Genomic DNA, 7268 nt, shown 5'->3' on the forward strand with positions numbered 1-7268 from the left:
AAACCTGCCCACCCAGTAGCTAGATCTCTAGCAGTAAGGTTGGCCATGCATGTTCTAGGTCTGTACATTGATGCTTTAACAGTATTGTTGTAGTCCTACAGCAGCAAGGTTGGCCATGCATGTTCTAGGTCTATCTTTAGTAGTATTGATGCTTTAACAGTAGTATTGTAGTATTATGCATGTTCTAGGTCTATCTTTAGTAGTATTGATGCTTTAACAGTATTGTTGTAGTCCTACAGCAGCAAGGTTGGCCATGCATGTTCTAGGTCTATCTTTAGTAGTATAGTGTAGTGTCGGGAGAGGTCGTGTTTTTCTCTAGCTCTCTAGCTGGAGGTAAGCAAACTTCTCATTTGGTGTTGAGTATAGCTTAACCATGTATTAGATCGTAGGTTGGTAGTTAGTTGTAGTTAGGTATTGTATTTATTATAGGTTAGTATTGTTGTTATTGTAGGTTTCCGTAGGTTATTGTAGGCTAGTATTGAAGCACGAGGCTAGCTAGCTAGCGGGTAGCTACTGGTAACGATTAGCAACGATTAGCAACGGTGGAGAGCTTCCCATATGGTGTTGAGTAAAGCTTAACCATGTATTAGATCGTAGGTTGGTAGTTAGTTGTAGTTAGGCATTGTATTTATCATAGGCTAGTTTTGTTGTTATTGTAGGTTTCCGTAGGTAATTGTAGGTTAGTATCGAAGCACGAGGCTAGCTAGCTAGCGGGTAGCTACTGGTAACGATTAGCTGTTCCCACTGTTAAATGTGCTGCTAGCCAACGTTTAATTTTTGCTGCGTTCTGCGTTATGTAAGGAACTAGACACGGACATGAATTATCTGTTTAGTGTGCTAACACACTCTTGGCAGTTTGTTGTAACCAAGTATTGGTGCTAAATTGTGTGTTAATGGATGCTAGCTTGCTAGTTAGCTACGGCGTCATAACTAGGTATCGTGGGTAGCTACTGTGTCTTGGCAGTGTCTTCCGCCGTGCCGGCTGTAGCACGAAGCGAGCTAATTAGCCGTTTTTTCGAACTGAGTCAGAGTCAACACAGTAGCCATTGTGTGCCGGGTGTAGCACGAAGCTAGCTAGCTAGCCGTTCTTCAAACAAAGCCAACACAGTGCCTTGTACAACGACCAGCGAACGGTACGGTAGTAGCTAATTACAATATACTTGTCCTAGCTAGCCAACGTTGAATCATTGCTGCGTCATGAAAGGAACTTGACACAGACACGAATGATCTGTTTAGTGTGTTATCACACTATTGGTGGTTTGCTGTGACCAAGTGTTTGTGCTAAACTGTGTGTTACTGGATGCTAGCATGCTAGTTAGCTAGTTAACACACTATTGGTGGTTGTTGTGAGTATTGGTGCTTAACTGTGTGTTAAACTGTGTGTTATTGGATGCTAGCATGCTAGTCAGCTATGGTGTCATAGTTGGCTAGCTGAATAAAGTGGGTTGAGTCTATTCCTTTAAACATTGAACAACTGTGGTTCACAACAATTCTGATTTCTAAAGGTGGAAGTTGGGAGAGTTTTTGTTCGGGTGGTTCAGTGAAACAATTTTAGTTTCTGAGGTAGAAGTTTTTGGTGAGGGAGGCCCCCTCTCTCCTCTCCCAGATGCTTAGCTCATTTCATTCCGATCTCCTCTGCATTTTTGTAGCCATTTGCTACAGCCTGTCAACTATGCCTCTGCCTATCCCTGTTCTCTCCTCTCTGCACAGGCTACACAAACAACGCACCACACCGCGCGGCTGCTGCCTCTCTAACCTGGTGGTCCCTGCACGCACCCCTCACCTGGAGTTCCAGGTCGCAGGCAGCCTCTGGAACTGCCGTTCTGCTGCCAACAAAGCTGACTTCATCCCAGCCTATGCCAACCTCCAGTCCCTCGACTTCCTGGCGCTGACGGAAACATGGATCACCACTGAAAACACGGCTACTCCTACTGCTCTCTCCTCGTCTGACCATGTGTTCTCGCATACCCCGAGAGCATCTGGTCAGAGGGGGTGGTGGTACAGGAATCCTCATCTCTCCCAAGTGGACATTCTCAATTTTTCCCCTAACCCATCTGTCTATCTCCTCATTTGAATTCCATGCTGTCACAGTCACTAGCCCATTTAAGCTTAATATCCTTGTCATCTATCGCCCTCCAGGTTCCCTTGGAGAGTTCATCAACGAGCTTGACGCCTTGATAAGTTCCTTTCCTGAGGATGGCTCACCCCTCACAGTTTTGGGGGATTTCAACCTCCCCTATGTCCACGTTTGACTCATTTCTCTCTGCCTCCTTCTTTCCACTCCTCTCCTCTTTTGACCTCACCCTCTCACCGTCCCCCCTACTCACAAGGCAGGCAATACGCTTGACCTCATCTTCACTAGATGCTGCTCCTCTACTAATCTCACTGCAACTCCCTCCAAGTCTCCGACCACTACTTTGTTTCCTTTTCTCTCTCGCTCTCCTCCCACACTACTCACTCTGCCCCTACACAGATGGTAATGCGCCGCCGCAACCTTCGCTCTCTCTCTCCCACTACTCTCTCCTCTTCCATCCTATCATCTCTTCCCTCTGCTCAATCCTTCTCCCTCCAATCTCCTGATTCTGCCTCCTCAACCCTCCTCTCCTCCCTTTCTGCATCCTTTGACTCTCTGTGTCCCCTATCCTCCCGGCCGGCTCGGTCCTCCCCTCCAGCTCCGTGGCTTGATGACTCACTGCGAGCTCACAGAACAGAGCTCCGGGCAGCGGAGCGGAAATGGAAGAAAACTAAACTCCCTGCTGACCTAGCATCTTTTCACTCCCTCCTCTCTACATTTTCTTCATCTGTTTCTGCTGCTAAAGCCACCTTCTACCACTCTAAATTCCAAGCATCTGCCTCTAACCCTAGGAAGCTCTTTGCCACATTTTCCTCCCTCCTGAATCCTCCTCCCCCCCTCTCTCTCTGTGGATGACTTCGTCAACCACTTTGAAAAAGAAGGTTGACGACATCCGATCCTCGTTTGTTAAGTCTAATAACACTGCTGGTCCTGCTCACACTGCCCTACCCTATGCTTTGACTTCTTTCTCCCCTCTCTCTCCAGATAAAATCCTGCGACTTGTGACTGCAGGCCGCCCAACAACCTGCCCGCTTGACCCCATCCCCTCCTCCCTTCTCCAGACCATCTCCGGTGACCTTCTCCCCTACCTCACCTCGCTGATCAACTCATCCTTGACCGCTGGCCATGTCCCTTCCGTCTTCAAGAGAGCGAGAGTTGCTCCCCTTCTCAAAAAACCAACACTCGACCCCACTGATGTCAACAACTACAGACCAGTATCCCTTCTTTCTTTTCTTTCCAAAACTATTGAGCGTGCCGTCTTTAGCCAACTCTCTTGCTATCTCTCTCAGAATGACCTTCTTGATACAAACCAATCAGGTTTCAGGACTGGTCATTCAACTGAGACTGCTCTTCTCTGTGTCACGGAGACTCTCCGCACTGCTAAAGCTAACTCTCTCTCCTCTGCTCTTGTCCTTCTAGACCTGTCTGCTGCCTTTGATACTGTGAACCATCAGATCCTCCTCTCCACCCTCTCCGAGATGGGCATCTCCGGCGCGGCTCACTCCTGGATTGCGTCCTACCTGACCGGTCGCTCCTACCAAGTGGCGTGGCGGGAAGCTGTCTCCGCACCACGTGCTCTCACCACTGGTGTCCCCCAGGGATCGGTTCTGGGCCCTCTCCTTTTCTCCCTATACACCAAGTCACTTGGCTCTGTCATATCCTCACATGGTCTCTCCTATCATTGCTACGCTGACGATACACAACTAATCTTCTCCTTTCCCCCTTCTGATAACCAGGTGGCGAATCGCATCTCTGCATGTCTGGCAGACATATCAGTATGGATGACGGATCACCACCTCAAGCTGAACCCTGGCAAGACGGAGCTGCTCTTCCTCCCGGGGAAGGACTGCCCGTTCCATGATCTCGCCATCACGGTTGACAACTCCGCTGTGTCCTCCTCCCAGAGTGCGAAGAGCCTAGGCGTGACCCTGGACAACACCCTGTCGTTCTCCGCCAACATCAAGGCGGTGACCCGCTCCTGCAGGTTCATGCTCTACAACATTCGGAGAGTGCGACCCTGCCTTACACAGGAAGCGGCGCAGGTCCTGGTCCAGGCACTTGTCATCTCCCGTCTGGACTACTGCAACTCGCTGTTGGCTGGGCTCCCTGCCTGTGCCATTAAACCCCTACAACTCATCCAGAATGCCGCAGCCCGTCTGGTGTTCAACCTTCCCAAGTTCTCTCACGTCACCCCCTCCTCCGCACACTCCACTGGCTTCCAGTTGAAGCTCGCATCCGCTACAAGACCATGGTGCTTGCCTATGGAGCAGTGAGGGGAACGGCACCTCTGTACCTTCAGGCTCTGATCAGTCCCTACACCCAAACGAGGACATTGCGTTCATCCACCTCTGGCCTGCTGGCTCCCTTCCTCTGCGGAAGCATAGCTCCCGCTCAGCCCAGTCAAAACTGTTCGCTGCTCTGGCACCCCAATGGTGGAACAAGCTCCCTCACGACGCCAGGACAGCGGAGTCACTCACCACCTTCCGGAGACATTTGAAACCCCACCTCTTTAAGGAATACCTGGGATAGGATAAAGTATTCCTTCTAACCCCCCCAAATTGTAAAGTGGTTATCCCACTGGCTATAGGGTGAACGCACCAATTTGTGAGTCGCTCTGGCTAAGAGCGTCTGCTAAATGACGTTAATGTGCCCTTGAGCAAGGCACTTAACCCTAATTGCTCCTGTAAGTCGCTCTGGTTAAGAGCGTCTGCTAAATGACTAAAATGTAAATGTAAATGTAAATGTATACATTGTTGCTTTAACAGTATTGTTGTAGTCCTACAAACAATTCTAACAGTAAACCAATAGCATATACAGAGCATTCAGAAAGTATTCAGACCCCTTGACTTTTTCCACATTTTGTTACGTTACAGCCTTATTCTAAAATTGGTTAAATAATATTGCTTTCCTCATCAATCTACACACAATACCACATAATGACAATTACGAAGCGAAAACAGGTTTGTCTAATTTTTTGCAAATGTATTAAAAAAAAACCAACAGATATACCTTATTTACATAAGTATTCAGACCCTTTGATACCGTATTTACATAAGTATTCAGACCCTTTGATACCTTATTTACAGAAGTATTCAGACCCTTTGATACCTTATTTACAGAAGTATTCAGACCCTTTGATACCTTATTTACAGAAGTATTCAGACCCTTTGATACCTTATTTACAGAAGTATTCAGACCCTTTGATACCTTATTTACAGAAGTATTCAGACCCTTTGATACCTTATTTACAGAAGTATTCAGACCCTTTGATACCTTATTTACAGAAGTATTCAGACCCTTTGATACCTTATTTACAGAAGTATTCAGACCCTTTGATACCTTATTTACAGAAGTATTCAGACCCTTTGATACCTTATTTACAGAAGTATTCAGACCCTTTGATACCTTATTTACAGAAGTATTCAGACCCTTTGATACCTTATTTACAGAAGTATTCAGACCCTTTGATACCTTATTTACAGAAGTATTCAGACCCTTTGATACCTTATTTACAGAAGTATTCAGACCCTTTGATACCTTATTTACAGAAGTATTCAGACCCTTTGATACCTTATTTACAGAAGTATTCAGACCCTTTGATACCTTATTTACAGAAGTATTCAGACCCTTTGATACCTTATTTACAGAAGTATTCAGACCCTTTGATACCTTATTTACAGAAGTATTCAGACCCTTTGATACCTTATTTACAGAAGTATTCAGACCCTTTGATACCTTATTTACAGAAGTATTCAGACCCTTTGATACCTTATTTACAGAAGTATTCAGACCCTTTGATGCATTATTTACATAAGTATTCAGACCCTTTGATGCATTATTTACATAAGTTTTCAGACACTTTGACACCTTATTTACATAAGTATTCAGACCCTTTGACACCTTATTTACATAAGTACTCAGACCCTTTGCTATGAGACTCGAAATTGAGCTCAAGTGCATCCTGTTTCCATTGATCATCCTTGAGATGTTTCTACAACTTTATTGGAGTCCACCTGCTGTAAATTCAACTGATTGGACATGATTTGGGCACACACCTGTCCATGTAACGTCCCACAGTTGACAGTGCATATCAGAGCAAAAATCAAGCCATGAGGTCAAAGGAATTGTCCGTAGAGCTCTGAGACAGGATTGTGTTGAGGCACAGATCTGGGGAAGGGTACCAAAAACTTTCTGCAGTATTGAAGGTCCAAAAGAACACAGTGGCCTCCATCATTCTTAAATGGAAGATGTTTGGAACCACCAAGACTCTTCCTAGAGCTGGCCGCCCGGCCAAACTGAGCAATTGGGGGAGAAGGGCCTTGGTCAGGGAGGTGACCAAGAACCTGATGGTCACTCTGACAGAGCTCCAGAGTTCCTCTATGGAGATAAGAGAACCTTCCAGAAGGACAACCATCTCTGCAGCACTCCACCAATCAGGCCTTTATGGTAGAGTGGCCAGACTGAAGCCACTCCTCAGTAAAAGGCACATGACAGCCCGCTTCGAGTTTGCCAAAAGGCACCTAAAGACTCTCAGACCATGAGAAAGAAGATTCTCTGATCTGATGAAACCAAGATTGAATGCCAAGCGTCACGTCTGCAGGAAACCAGGCACCATCCCTACGGTGTAGCATGGTGGTGGCAGCAGCATCATGCTGTGGGGATGTTTTTCAGTGGCAGGGACTGGCAGACCAGTCAGGATCGAGGGAAAGATGAACGGAGCAAAGTACAAAGATTCTTCCTCTGATGAGGCTCATATCATGCTGAAATCAACAGAACAGGGGGCAAACGACTAGAGTTCTACATTGTGACATTATTAATTAAAATACTCCTACTACAATGTTAAAACATTCTACATTGTGACATTATTCATAAAAATACTCCTACTACAATGTTAAAACATTCTACATTGTGGCATTATTTCATTGATATCATGAAACAACTCCTTCATGTATGTATTTTCTGATGTTTGATCAGAGATCTTTTATCAGAGTATCTCTTGTCACATTGATCACAGCTATATTTCTCTCCTGTGTGTCTTCTCTGGTGTGATACCAGGCTGCTTGACTGAGTAAAACTCTTTCCACATTGATTACAGCTATATGGTTTCTCTCCTGTGTGTGTTCTCTGGTGTGATACCAGGCTGCTTGACTGAGTAAAACTCTTCCCACATTGATCACAGCTATAAGGATTCTCT

The 7268-nt window shown here is 45.9% G+C and overlaps 1 long non-coding RNA gene across 1 annotated transcript; it reads right to left on the reverse strand.

The window, feature by feature from the left end:
• Positions 1 to 250: 250 nt before the first annotated feature.
• Positions 251 to 4964, reverse strand: LOC123483315. Its single transcript, XR_006658191.1, has 3 exons — positions 4824 to 4964; positions 2172 to 2173; positions 251 to 272 (listed from the first exon to the last, which is right to left on the reverse strand). It is a non-coding gene; the product is annotated as an uncharacterized LOC123483315 (long non-coding RNA).
• Between the last annotated feature and the right edge of the window lie 2304 nt (positions 4965 to 7268).

This window comes from Coregonus clupeaformis, unplaced genomic scaffold, assembly GCF_020615455.1.
Source record: "Coregonus clupeaformis isolate EN_2021a unplaced genomic scaffold, ASM2061545v1 scaf0078, whole genome shotgun sequence".
Classification (NCBI taxonomy): Eukaryota; Metazoa; Chordata; class Actinopteri; order Salmoniformes; family Salmonidae; genus Coregonus; species Coregonus clupeaformis.